Here is a 14,886-nt window from a genome sequence, read left to right as displayed (position 1 = left end):
ACCATCACTGCAGTCTTCACCATTCTCTGGGCATACATCACCACATGTTCAAGGAACATACATGTGGTTTACCCTGCTCCCTGTGTTTCTGTAACATCTGTGACTTCATTCATTTTATTTGCCACTTGTCATGGTCCTGGTGTAACGGAGGCCAGCAGGTGTCACTGTGCAGATGTAGTTAGTAAACCTCACTCCCAACAGCTCAAAAGGATTCTCTGGTCACAAGGCCAGAGCCCGGGGTTTTAGCCTTCTGGATAGAGAGTCTGTCTGCCATGCCGGAGATCGTGAGTTCGTGTCCCAAGAGGAGCAAATGGGCAGAGTCATAACAACACAACGCAGAGTGCAGCCGCTACACTGGCAATGGTTAGCACTTTATTTATTTTGATAATCATTTAATTCAATAATCAACCATGCTTTAAGATGTGACTTGCCAGTACTAGTGTCATAAGGACAGTCAACACTGTTCTTTGTTCTTCTCCTTCTCTGACATGGAATATGTGCTCAAAGATGGTGTACATGACCAAGCAATGCCAAAATATGGCTCAATTACATTTGGAACCACTTCTACCACTGTGATACCCATGAAAATTCAGTAAGGTGTGTCTTCATAATACATTCCAATTCTAAGGTACAACCCCAATTCCAGTGAAGTTGGAACGTTGTTGCGCTTCATAATGCACCACACATTTTCAATGGGCAACAGGTCTGGACTGCAAGCAGGCCAGTCAAGTACCCGCACTCTTTTACTATGAAGCCACGCTGTTGTAACATGTCCAGAATGTGGCTTGGCATTGTCTTGCTGAAATAAGCAGGGACGTCCCTGAAAAAGACGTCGCTTGGATGGCAGCATGTGTTGCTCCAAAACCTGGATGTACCTTTCAGCATTGATGGTGCCATCACAGATGTGTAAGTTGCCCATGCCATGGGCACTAACACACCCCCATACCATCGCAGATGCTGGCTTTTGAACTTTGCTCTGGTAACAATCTGGATGGTCTTTTTCCTCTTTTGTCTGGTGGACACAACGTCCATGATTTCCAAAAACAATTTGAAATGTGGACTCATCAGACCACAGCACAGTTTTCCACTTTGCGTCTGTCCATTTCAAATGAGCTTGGGCCCAGAGAAGGCAGTGGCGTTTCTGGATGTTGTTGATGTATGGCTTTCGCTTTGCATGGTAGCGTTTTAACTTGCACTTGTAGATGTAGCGACGAACTGTGTTAACTGACAATGGATTTCTAAAGTGTTCCTGGGCCCACGTGGTAAGATGCTTTACACAATGATGTCGGTTTTTAATGCAGTGCTGCCTGAGGGATCAAAAGTCACAGGCATTCAATGTTGGTTTTCAGCCTTGCCACTTACGTGTAGAAAGTTCCCTAGATTCTCTGAATCTTCTGATTATATTATGGACTGTAGATGATGGAATCCCTAAATTCCTTGCAACTGAACTTTGAGAAACATTGTTCTTAAACTGCTGGACTATTTTTTCACGTGGTTGTTCACAAAGTGGTGATCCTCGCCCCATCTTTGCTTGTGAACAGCTGAGCCTTTTGGGGATGCTCCTTTTATACTCAATCATGACACTCACAATTAGTGTCCTCAGTTCCCAAACCCTTATTGAGTGTTGTTAGATGGAAAGGTGATGTAACACAGAGGTAAACATACCACTGCCCCAGCTTTTTGAAACCTGTTGCAGGCATCCATTTCAAAATGAACAAATATTTGCACAAAAACAATAAAGTTTATCAGTTTGAACATTAAATATCTTGTCTTTGTGGTGTATTCAGTTGAATATAGGTTGAAGAGGATTTGCAAATCGTTGTATTCTGTTTTTATTTACATTTTACACAACATCCCAACTTCACTGGAATTGGGGTTGTAGAATTCTACTAGTGTATACTAAGGTATATCTAAATATCTTAAAAAAGAAGAGTAGAATAGAGTAGAGTAGAGTAGAGCCACTTAGGTGCCTGGTCTTGAGAACCAGGCATGGTAGGTTGAAAAAGGTTTTTTATCCCATGGGAACTCTCCCTACCCACCTAAGTGGCTCAAGTATGTCCTTGGATGTAACACAACAAATGTGGAAAACATGAAGTGCTGTGGATACTTTCTGGATGTGCTGTAAAAGCATGAATAATTACTTCCAATTTAGTGCAGCAGATAACTGTAACAATCCTACAAATGGTGATAGAAGCAACAAATTCAGGACAAATACTCCTTAGACATTACTCTTTTGGCCACTTGAATTTTCAATAGGCAGCCAAGTAGGGGTCAATTGAAGAATTACACAGGGTTCAAAAGTAAAAGATAAACCAATCATATTGAAAACTACACCACATTATTTGTCTGAACATAAAGATTCCAAAAAGGTATAGTTTGGACTATCTGTGATGAAATGTTCTGGAGTTATGTGGTTAAAAACAGCAAGAATGGTGACAAAGGTCGAAAGGGTCGAAAGTTAATGTTGCTCCAATTTTGGTAAAACGTGGTGCAAATTATTGTTTGAGCTAATAGGATTAATAAATGAAATAGTTTTGACTGTGCTGAATCTTTAGTCTGCAAAGTAAAGGTCAAACAATGCTGACGTCCATTGGATTCTATGGCATGTAACGCGTAACATGATAACTAAGCATGACAGATGGTGCAAACCCTTCTTTTTTAAAGTCCTATTAACATCACTGTCCTTCCTCTCTATATGTAAAGATACAGAGGAAATCCTGTTTTCCCCCTCTCATTGCCAAACCTGCAGACATGGAAAAAGTCAGGAAAGCAAAAGTACAAGTGGGTCTCTCACTGTACTTGTCCAATAGGTCAAGTCCCTGAGAATGCTTAATTTCTATGCATGTTGTGCCAAATCACATTTTCAGTATCTTTGACATTTTCATGGGTTTCACATTTAATGTTCAACATCTCCAACATCTCACAATTCTATCACTCACAGACCTGTGGGATGTGGGACCGCTTGTTTTGACACCTGTGTGACGCATATGTCACACAAAAAAATCCATCCACTCAGATCCTCTAATTTTACCTCAGATTATTAAAATTTCCCAGGACTACAGCTGTATTCCAACAAAATATATGATATATGTGATATATATATAGCTTCATTAAATGTATTCAAGTAGTTTCATTCAATATATTCAAGTTTCCATTCAGTATATTCTCATATTTTCCTGTATCTATCTATCTATCTATCTATCTATCTATCTATCTATATATATATATATATATATATATATATATATATATATATATATATATATATATATATATATATATATATAAACACACTCACTCATCACTCATCTTCAACTTCCCAGGCCAGCGTGGAGATATAATCTCTCCACCTAGTCCTTGGTCTTCCCCGGGGTCTCCTCCCAGATGGATGTGCCTGGAACACGTCCCAAAGAGGTGCCCAGGAGGCATCCTTAACAGATGCCCAAACCACCTCAGCTGACTCCTTTCAATGCGAAGGAGCAGTGACTCTACTCCGAGTTCCCCACGGATGAACGAACTTCTCACCCTGTCTCTAAGGGAGACACCAGATACCCTCCTGAGGAAGCCCATTTCGGCTGTTTGTACCCGCAATCTTGTTCTTTCGGTCATGGCCAAACCCTCATGACCATAGTTGAGAGCAGGAACGAATATATATATATATATATATATATATATATATATATATATATATATATATATAGTGAGGAAAATAAGTATTTGAACACCCTGCGGTTTTGCAACTTCTCCCACTTAGAAATCATGGAGGGGTCTGAAATTTTCATCTTAGGTGCATGTCCACTGTGAGAGACATAATCTAAAAAAAAAAAAATCTGGAAATCACAATGTATGATTTTTTAATAATTTATTTGTATGTTACTGCTGCAAATAAGTATTTGAACACCTGTGAAAATCAATGTTAATATTTGGTACAGTAGCCTTTGTTTGCAATTACAAAGGTCAAACATTTCCTGTAGTTTTTAAACAGGTTTTCACACACTGCAGCAGGAATTTTGGTCCACTCCTCCATACAGATCTTCTCTAGTTCAGGTCTGGAGACTGGCCAAGTCACTCCAGGACCTTGAAATGCTTCTTACGGAGCCCCTCCTTAGTTGCCCTGGCTGTGTGTTTGGGGTCATTGTCATGCTGGAAGACCTAGCCATGACCCATCTTCAGTGCAGTTACTGAGGGAAGGAGGTTGTTTGCCAAAATCTCGCAATACATGACCCCATCCAGCCTCCCTTCAATACGGTGCAGTTGTCCTGTCCCCTTTGCAGAAGAGCACCCCCAGAGTATGATGTTTCCACCCCCTATTCTTCATGGTTGGGATGGTTTTCTTGGGGTTGTTCTCATCCTCTAAACATGGTAAGTGGAGTTAATTCCACAAAGCTCTATTTTGGTCTCATCTGACCACATGACCTCCTCTGGATCATCCAGATGGTCACTGGTGAACTTCAAACGGGCCTGGACATGTGCTGGCTTGAGCAGGGGGACCTTCCTGCCCTGCAGGAGTTTAAACCATGACAGCATCATGTGTTACTAATGTAATCTTTGTGACTGTGATCCCAGCTCTCTTCAGGTCACTGACCAGGTCCTCCTGTGTAGTTCTGAGCTTTCTCAGAATCATCCTTACCCCACAAAGTGAGATCTTGTATGGAATCCCAGACCGAGGGAGATTGACAGTCATTTTGTGTTTCTTCCACTTTCTAATAAATAATCATAACAGTTGTTGTCTTCTACCAAGCTGCTTGCCTGTTGTCCTGTAGTCCATCCCAGCCTTGTGCAGGTCTACAGTTTTGTCCCTAGTGTCCTTAGACAGCTCTTTGGTCTTGGCTATGGTGGACGGGTTGGAGTGTGATTGATTGTGTGTGTGAACAGGTGACTTTTATACAGGTAACAAGTTCAAACAGGTGCAATTAATACAGGTAAAGAGTGCTGAATAAGAGGGCTTCTTAAAGAAAAATTAACAGGTCTGTGAGAGCCAGAATTCTTGCTGATTGGTAGGTGATCAAATACTTATTTGCAGCAGTAACATACAAATAAATTATTTAAAAAAAATCATACATTGTGATTTTGGATTTCTTTAGATTATTTCTCTCACAGTGGACATGCACCTGAAAATAAGATGAAAATTTCAGACCCCTCCATGACTCCATCATAGGGTGTTGAAATACTTATTTTCCTTAATGTATATAGATAGACAGATAGATAGACAGATAGATAGATAGATAGATAGATAGATAGATAGATAGATAGATAGATAGATAGATAGATAGATAGATAGATAGATAGATAGATAGATAGATAGATAGATAGATAGATAGATAGATAGATAGATAGATAGATAGATAGATAGATAGATAGATAGATAGAAGCTGTGTGTGTGTGTGTGTGTGTGTGTGTGTGTGTGTGTGTGTGTGTGTGTGTGTGTGTGTGTGTGTGTGTGTGTGTGTGTGTGTGTGTGTGTGTGTGTGTGTGTGTGTGTGTGTGTGTGTGTGTGTGTGTGTGTGTACCATATCGTGAACAAAAGTTGGTGGATAATAAAAGTCATGATGGATTTTTTTTTTATAGTGGCACTGAAAGAATAAAACACCACTTAACTTGCTACAGGAGAGGTTCTTTTCCCTTGCATTGTTAATATCTATTACACACAGCTCTATGAGCTTCAGCCTAATATTAGTAATAAAGCTTTTCGCAACAATGCCTAAAGCTCCAAACTATGCACAAGTAAACCTAATAAATGCCTTAAAATAGTTCGACCGACACAATTTGTTGGAACACATTTTAAATGCATACTTGATAAACTGATGGTTTCTCTTCCAACCTGAAAGAAAACCAGGGACATAAACCAGAGCTGTCCGTGGTTCTGAAGTTTGATTTCTGACAGCAGAGATGGAACCACTTTCCACAGACATCACACTCGACCTGATGAATTGGCGGGGGTAAATCCTGATTTGCAGCAGGATTTAAATCTCATAGATTTTGAATAATCATGCTGAGATGAAGAAAGAATAAAAGTTTTAAACATTTTCACTGTTTTCACCAAGGATCTTGCAGAAAGCAAAAAATAGACCAAGATTAAAAAACAAAAACAGTATTTTGTACTTTTGAACATTGCAGTAATTCAAACTGTCTGAATGAATTTATTGGGGAAAGACGTGGGGAAAATGGAAACTGTAATTATTTGCTGTGAATGAAACATTTTATTGACAGAGAGAAGCAGCTCCAGGAACTAAACTTTGACTGCAGATGACAAATTCTGTTTAGTCCTGGAACAGTGCTGATTTATCCAGAGGGAAGAACATTTGAAATTAAAATGTTTTCACACTGAGGGAACTTTAAATATAATGTTACTGCCAGAAAACACAATAGGAATGAGGTTTATAATAAAACTTGTGCATTGTGTTGATGTGATGTGACTTTATAGTTAAGATGCAAAATGCACAATGATTGACAAACTTCCCAGTAGCTGTGAATACATCCACAGATCACAAAACTGACCAGCACATGTTATTATGCTGTAATTAATAATGTAATAACCAAAATGTTATCTTTGCCTGTGACCTCGATTGTTAAACATTTCCCCCAAAATCAAAACACTTTGTCTTATGCTGACTGTCAATCATTACAGAAGTTGTGTGTAAACTGGATTGTTTTTATTTATTTATTTTTTTCCTGTGGGGTCACAGTCAGGTGATGGAAATTATTTTAGGGTGTAACAAGTCCATTAATACCCTCCTTACATAAACCTCCTCTGTGTCCTCTTTCTTCTCCTCCTGCTTGATGGGTCCATCCTCAGTGTCCTTGTCTCCATATACACTGGGCCCTTCCTCTGCACATGTCCAAACAATCTCAATCTCACTTCTTTGACTGTCTCCAAACCATCCTACCTGTGCTGTCCCTCTGATATCTTCATCCTAATCCTGTCCATCATTGTTATTCCCAAAGAAAATCACAGCATCTTCACCAAAAACCTGCTAAAGTCTAATGGAGTGAGGACTTTTCACGTAGGCTGGGTGGACGACACATTTATTCCAGTGTATTTGACAGAAGTCTTTGTCCTAACTGTCTTACAGGACAAATTCAGATGCTGATTTCAAACTTTGGCAGATTAACAGATGGACTGTTTTGAGTCACTGGATGCTGTTTGTTTGAGACAGCTTTGGTTCCAAGGGGTGCAGGGTGCTCGAAGTCTTCAATATTTGTTTGAAAATCTATAAACACATTTTTCAGACTGGCTCTTATTCTCATATTCAGTTTGTGCTGATTAGAGAAAGAACCAAGAGAGTCCTCAGTCTCTATCTAAGCCTAAGAACTAAATAAGTGACCTGTTTGGTTTCAGAAAAAGCCATAAAACAATGAATATATTTAAAACATTTAATTTACAAAGATTAAAAAACATGGATTCCAAAATATTTACAGATTTTAAAAAAAAGTACTCTGCTTTGGTCCTTGAGTGTTCAGGATGGGCTCACACAGTCAGAACTTTTTTGCTGTGGAAAAAAAGAGAAATATTTAATTCCTCACAATATCGCTTTTGATCTTCGGGATCAAGAGTTGACACAAAGCTATTTTTATATAAACTTTGTTTAAATTTACAAGACAAGCAAGGGAAAATGCCAAAACAGCAGCCACGCTGAAAACAAAGACCACAATGGCAGAATGGAACAAGCATACAAAATGAGATTAAAAAAAAAGAGGTATTTAAATCCTTAGATAAGCGCACACTCAAGCCAATGCAAGATATGTTAGAAGAGCAATAATGTTGATACAGAGTTATACATTTTTTAGCCTTTTGATTCAATGTATCTGCACATTTCAAAGATTTAACGTAGTGGGTAAAATCACAGATGAAGGCAGAGAAAGAAGGGCTGCAGCTCTTCCATTTACAAGTATGGATATGATATTTACCCAGAATAACAACAAGCTTGACCAATATCTGAAATATCTGTGTTTAAATTATCCATAAAATCAATTATGTTGTTACAGGTGAACGAGGGAATGCAGTCGATTTTCAAGGACAACCAGCTGTGGACATCAGACCAGAACAATTTAGTTTGAGGACAGTGGAAGAGTAAATGATCAATAGTTTCTATCACTAAAGAACAGAATGAACAGAGTTCCACCTCAAAGTTAAATCTCTGGTGAAAAAAATGATTAACAGGGTAAACTGCAGAGGCAATCTTAAAGTGGGTTTCTTTTACTTTAGGGGCCATATGCAGGAAAGGCAAAATGAAAAAGACTGTTTCACCAAGGTCACCTCTATATTATTTTTGACAGAGCAAGAGTTAAACCCACCTATGTGCTTCTGCTTAAAAAACAAACTGATTTTTCTGTTGTTGCATCTTCTGTCTAATAAACTGAAATCACCAACCCTGAAGAATGGCAAGGAACATGAACACAGAGTAAAGCAGAATATTCTGAATCATACCAAGTAGAGAAACTGGGATTGCTTTAGCTAATTTTTCATATCCTGTTTTTGTGATAGTTAAATTAAATTTATGGTCAGTTCATCAAAAGAGAATTAATTGCCCTCAGTATTCAGTAAGTCCAGTACAAAAGTTATACCTTTTTCATACCAGTTGGCTTTGAAGATTGATTTTCTGTTTGTGGTTATAAATCTGTTGTTCCATAATACTGTATAGTATTGTGAGGGGAGAAGTTATGGGTAAACATCATCTTTCCATTTTGCAGAGCTTGTATATGGAAGTCTGACATTTTTATGGGAATTTTTGGGACTTCAAAATCCCACTCAAGCATGAACTCAATCTCTCTAATACAATGAAACAAGGGTTAATCACTTTGATTCCAAAACCCAATAAAATATACACCTTTGAGATAAATGGAGACCTATTACTCTGATATGTACAGATTATAAAATTTCAGCTCATGTCTTTGCTGACCAACTTAATAGAGGGCTAAAAGATTTAATTGATGAATGTCAATCAGCCTTTGTTAAAGGGAGGGACATACATAATCATATTAGATTAGTATTTGATTTGTTAGATTATTCTGAGTTTATTGACAATGACAGTTTCATGTTGTTCCTTGATTTTTACAAGGCATTCAACATGATTGAACATGCCTTTCTGTTAAATGCTCTAAAGTTTTTTGGGCTTTGGGGATCATTTTTGTGCATTAATTAAGATGTTTTATAGTGATATCTACAGCTCAGTTTCCTTAAATCTGGGACTTACTTCAAGATTATAAACCAGCGAGGTATTCATCAGGGCTGCCCCATTTCTCCCAAATTGTTCATTTTGACTACCCAATTGTTAGCCCTTCAGAATAATAATAGTCCTGAATTGCAGGGAATTAATATTTTTGACAAAGAATACAAGATAAGTCAGTTTGCTGATGATACAGTATTGTTTTTAAAAAATAAGATAATGGTTGGGAGAACCCTTAATATAATTTCATTATTCTCCAAGGCGTCAGGTTTAGGGCTTAACATTAAAAAATGTGAGATCATTTAGTAGATATGAAAAAAGTCTTAGCCACTGGTTGACAAGAGACTTGACTATTTTTGGAAGAAACTTGTTGACCAAAGCAGATGGCATTTCCAAGGTTGTCTATCCATATCATTTTATGTTTATATCACAACATAAAGAAAGCAAGTTTGATTATTTTTCAGTTTTTGTGGAAAAATAAGACTCATTATATTAAAAGGTCTCAATTAGTTAAAAGATTTGAGAAAGGTGGCATTAATGCAATGGATTTTGAAGCCATGATTGGTACATTTAGGACCAAATGGCTAAAAACCTTTATCAAGCAACAAGATTCAATGTGGTTTCATATTCCTTATTCAATTTTTAAACAATTGGGTGGAATTGAATTTCTTATGAAATGTGTCTTTGAAATTAGTAAGATTCCTGTTAAGCTTTCAAACTTTCACAAACAAATTCTTCACTTCTGGAAAATTATATTTCAACATAATTTCTCTCCTCGTGGGTCCATCTTAAGGAATAACAGGGTAATCACAGCTGGCAGGAACTCAATATTTATAAAAGATTGGTATGAGAAAGGTATTATTTTTGTAAAGGATCATCTAGATAGTCATGGAAATCTTTTGAATTTCTCATCCTTTGCTGAAAAATACTATTTTAGTTGTTACAAGGATTTTAAGAAATTGCGCAAAGTGATTCCTTTAGCATTTATTCAATTAATTAAAAATATCATTGTATATTTGCCAACAATTGTGTCAATGCCCACTTTAAAAGTGAATGACTGTCACTTACTTGACTTAAAAATGTAGCAATAAGATTATTGATGATGGGATGAGACGCTGTCATGCTTTAGCCTTGGACCTGCCCAGAATCTGGTTTTGTCCCCCAATCTCCGTCTGTTTCCCTGTCTTGGTCCTTCTGTTCGGCTCTGAGTGTTTATTTTCTGTTTCTTACACTTTAGTCTTGGTTTTAATTTGTTACACTTCACCCACGTTAAGTTTGGTTCTAGTTTAGTCTCTGTTTCTTATTTAGTCATTCTGTGTTATCAAGTTAGGTTTTGAGAATTATGTCACACGTCAGCCACTTATTGAGTTCGGTTCTAGTTTAGTCTTTGTCTCATTTTTTGGTTCTTCAGTCACTCTGTTTTGAGCATATTAGTCCCTCTGGCTTTTCTGCACACTCCTGCCACATGTTGAGTTCTTCTCTAGTTTTGATCCAGCCTTTAATTTTCTGTTGTTCTGTTTCTGCCTTTTCATTTATTGATTCTGTTTCTCACTTTTAAATTTTAGGAATTGTTTAACATTTGTTCTGTCACTGTCACATTCCTCTCCTTGCTGCTTTTGTCTGACACACCCACCTGTCACTCCACTCTTGTCTCACTCAGCCACACCTTCTTTCCTGCACCTGCATCTCATCACGCCCTGATTATCCTCTGCTTTTAAACCCCTTGTCTTCCACCACTCACTGCTAGTTCGTTGTGCATATTGCCTCGTTCCAAGCCTCTTGTATTTTCTGCCATAGTCTGTTTTTCGTGCCGTGTATGACCTTTGCCTGTCTTGACCTTGCCTTTTGCCTGAGCTAGTTAACCTGCTTCTCCGTGCCTGAACCCTGCTTGTTTTTGACTCAGTTTTTTGCCTCCTCTGATACACCTGTTTGCCTGTGCTGGAACACTGCTTGTTACTGACCACGCCGCTGCCTCAAGACTCTCTGTACCTCCACCTGCCTGCTTGTCACCCAGTGTACCGACCTGAGCCTGTGTTTTTGATTAAACCTTTTTCTAAATCCCACCTCTGAACAAAGAGTCTGCATCTGTGTCCACCTGCTGCCACGCCATGTCCTCACAGTTCCTGACAGACAAAGGATATATCATGAATACAACAGATTCCTTTAAGTAATGTTATAATAGTTACTCTAAAACTATAACGACATTTGCACATTCCAAATTTGTCAAATGGCCCATGTCTCCAAAAGTAAAGGAGACTCATTTCAAAATAATAAATAAGATATGTCCTGTATCTGTGTTTATTAAAAGAAGATTTAAGTAAGTTTGTAAGTGGAGAGGTATTAAGCCCTCTTACCCCTGTTTCATGAGTGAATTTAACCCCTTAAGCCCTAGAGCCTATTTCACCAAAATCACATACCCATACATTATAATTTATTTCTCAGCTTGTACAAGGTCAAAAATGTAAAACTTTGGATCAGCTAAAAGACAGGTCCTAGGGGATGTTGTGGATGCAAAATAAATTGAAAGTAAATAATACTTGGTAGGAGTAAATGAGGTTTTTTTCCCAAAAAATGAATTCCGATTTATGTCTTTATTTGCTTGGCGTTTCAGCTGTGGTTAGTTGACATGTGATTGAAGTGGATATTTTTGTAGAGGAGACTTCGCTTGACATTTTGATGTATAATAAGTGTATGTTCGTGTCAGCATTGGTTAGTTATGAGTGTTCAAATGTTCCAAAACAGGGCAAGTCCCCAAATCTGAGGACTCTAGGGTTTAAGAGGTTAAATTATACTATTCTTCATTAAGTGGATTGAAAAACTGGAAATCTGCTAGAGTCATCTGACATCAGTTCTCAAAGAAGTTGTTTAAAGTCTTAAATTGTATGACTTTGCTCCTCTGTTCTGTATTTATTTTATTTATTATTTTGCGCCCCCTTAGCTTACAATTTGTAGTTATGACATCCTTAACGAGAGTTTGTATTTATGTACACTGTTCTCTATGTTGTTTATTTAAAAAATAATTTTAAAAAACAGAACCATCCAATATGGCGGCGATGCTGGATTACGTTGCAGCAAGTTATGAGGCATCTACGTATATTGTATAATGTCTAGATAGATGGATAATACTTTATTGATCCCCCCCTTGGAGGGAAATTCAGTTGTCCAGTAGCAAAAAGAGACATACAACAAATGAGCACAAAATACAAAGACATAAGCAAAGATTAACATTATCAATGTGTGTTATAAAATAATATAAAATATATAGCACCTTCAACTGCACCACAGACTAAAACAGGTAAATGTGGTCTATTAAACATTAGGTCTCTCTCGTCTAAGTCCCTGTTAGTAAATGATATAATAATTGATCAACATATTGATTTATTCTGCCTTACAGAAACCTGGTTACAGCAGGATGAATATGTTAGTTTAAATGAGTCAACTCCTCCGAGTCACACTAACTGCCAGAATGCTCGTAGCACGGGCCGAGGCGGAGGATTAGCAGCAATCTTCCATTCCAGCTTTTAATTAATCAAAAACCCAGACAGAGCTTTAATTCATTTGAAAGCTTGACTCTTAGTCTTGTCCATCCAAATTGGAAGTCCCAAAAACCAGTTGTATTTGTTATTATCTATCGTTCACCTGGTCGTTACTGTGAGTTTCTTTGTGAATTTTCAGACCTTTTGTCTGACTTAGTGCTTAGCTCAGATAAGATAATTATAGTGGGCGATTTTAACATCCACACAGATGCTGAGAATGACAGCCTCAACACTGCATTTAATCTATTATTAGACTCAATTGGCTTTGCTCAAAATGTAAATGAGTCCACCCACCACTTTAATCATATCTTAGATCTTGTTCTGACTTATGGTATGGAAATTGAAGACTTAACAGTATTCCCTGAAAACTCCCTTCTGTCTGATCATTTCTTAATAACATTTACATTTACTCTGATGGACTACCCAGCAGTGGGGAATAAGTTTCATTACACTAGAAGTCTTTCAGAAAGCGCTGTAACTAGGTTTAAGGATATGATTCCTTCTTTATGTTCTCTAATGCCATATACCAACACAGTGCAGAGTAGCTACCTAAACTCTGTAAGTGAGATAGAGTATCTCGTCAATAGTTTTACATCCTCATTGAAGACAACTTTGGATGCTGTAGCTCCTCTGAAAAAGAGAGCTTTAAATCAGAAATGCCTGACTCCGTGGTATAACTCACAAACTCGCAGCTTAAAGCAGATAACCCGTAAGTTGGAGAGGAAATGGCGTCTCACTAATTTAGAAGATCTTCACTTAGCCTGGAAAAAGAGTCTGTTGCTCTATAAAAAAGCCCTCCGTAAAGCTAGGACATCTTACTACTCATCACTAATTGAAGAAAATAAGAACAACCCCAGGTTTCTTTTCAGCACTGTAGCCAGGCTGACAAAGAGTCAGAACTCTATTGAGCCGAATATTCCTTTAACTTTAACTAGTAATGACTTCATGACTTTCTTTGCTAATAAAATTTTAACTATTAGAGAAAAAATTACTCAAAACCATCCCAAAGATGTATCGTTATCTTTGGCTGCTTTCAGTGATGCCGGTATTTGGTTAGACTCTTTCTCTCCGATTGTTCTGTCTGAGTTATTTTCATTAGTTACTTCCTCCAAACCATCAACATGTCTATTAGACCCCATTCCTACCAGGCTGCTCAAGGAAGCCCTACCATTATTTAATGCTTTGATCTTAAATATGATCAATCTATCTTTATTAGTTGGCTATGTACCACAGGCTTTTAAGGTGGCAGTAATTAAACCATTACTTAAAAAGCCATCACTTGACCCAGCTATCTTAGCTAATTATAGGCCAATCTCCAACCTTCCTTTTCTCTCAAAAATTCTTGAAAGGGTAGTTGTAAAACAGCTAACTGATCATCTGCAGAGGAATGGTCTATTTGAAGAGTTTCAGTCAGGTTTTAGAATTCATCATAGTACAGAAACAGCATTAGTGAAGGTTACAAATGATCTTCTTATGGCCTCAGACAGTGGACTCATCTCTGTGCTTATTCTGTTAGACCTCAGTGCTGCTTTTGATACTGTTGACCATAAAATTTTATTACAGAGATTAGAGCATGCCATAGGTATTAAAGGCACTGACATAAAGACATGGATTACCTCTAATTTCCTGCTTTTAAACTCAGATAGAACTGAAGTTATTGTACTTGGCCCCACAAATCTTAGAAACATGGTGTCTAACCAGATCCTTACTCTGGATGGCATTACCCTGACCTCTACTAATACTGTGAGAAATCTTGGAGTCATTTTTGATCAGGATATGTCATTCAATGCGCATATTAAACAAATATGTAGGACTGCTTTTTTGCATTTGCGCAATATCTCTAAAATTAGAAAGGTCTTGTCTCAGAGTGATACTGAAAAACTAATTCATGCATTTATTTCCTCTAGGCTGGACTATTGTAATTCATTATTATTAGGTTGTCCTAAAAGTTCCCTGAAAAGCCTTCAGTTAATTCAAAATGCTGCAGCTAGAGTACTGACGGGGACTAGAAGGAGAGAGCATATCTCACCCATATTGGCCTCTCTTCATTGGTTTCCTGTTAATTCTAGAATAGAATTTAAAATTCTTCTTCTTACTTATAAGGTTTTGAATAATCAGGTCCCATCTTATCTTAGGGACCTCATAGTACCATATCACCCCAATAGAGCGCTTCGCTCTCAGAC

The 14,886-nt window shown here is 37.7% G+C and overlaps 1 protein-coding gene across 1 annotated transcript in view; it reads left to right on the top strand.

Annotated features, from left to right (window-relative positions):
* Positions 1-14,886, top strand: part of si:dkey-174n20.1 (uncharacterized protein LOC796174 homolog) — a 114,765-nt gene that overhangs the window by 86,413 nt on the left and 13,466 nt on the right. The window lies entirely within an intron of this gene.

The sequence above is a fragment of the Thalassophryne amazonica genome, chromosome 5 (genome assembly GCF_902500255.1).
Source record: "Thalassophryne amazonica chromosome 5, fThaAma1.1, whole genome shotgun sequence".
NCBI classification, from domain to species: domain Eukaryota; kingdom Metazoa; phylum Chordata; class Actinopteri; order Batrachoidiformes; family Batrachoididae; genus Thalassophryne; species Thalassophryne amazonica.
This window is presented reverse-complemented; position numbering and strand designations above follow the sequence as displayed.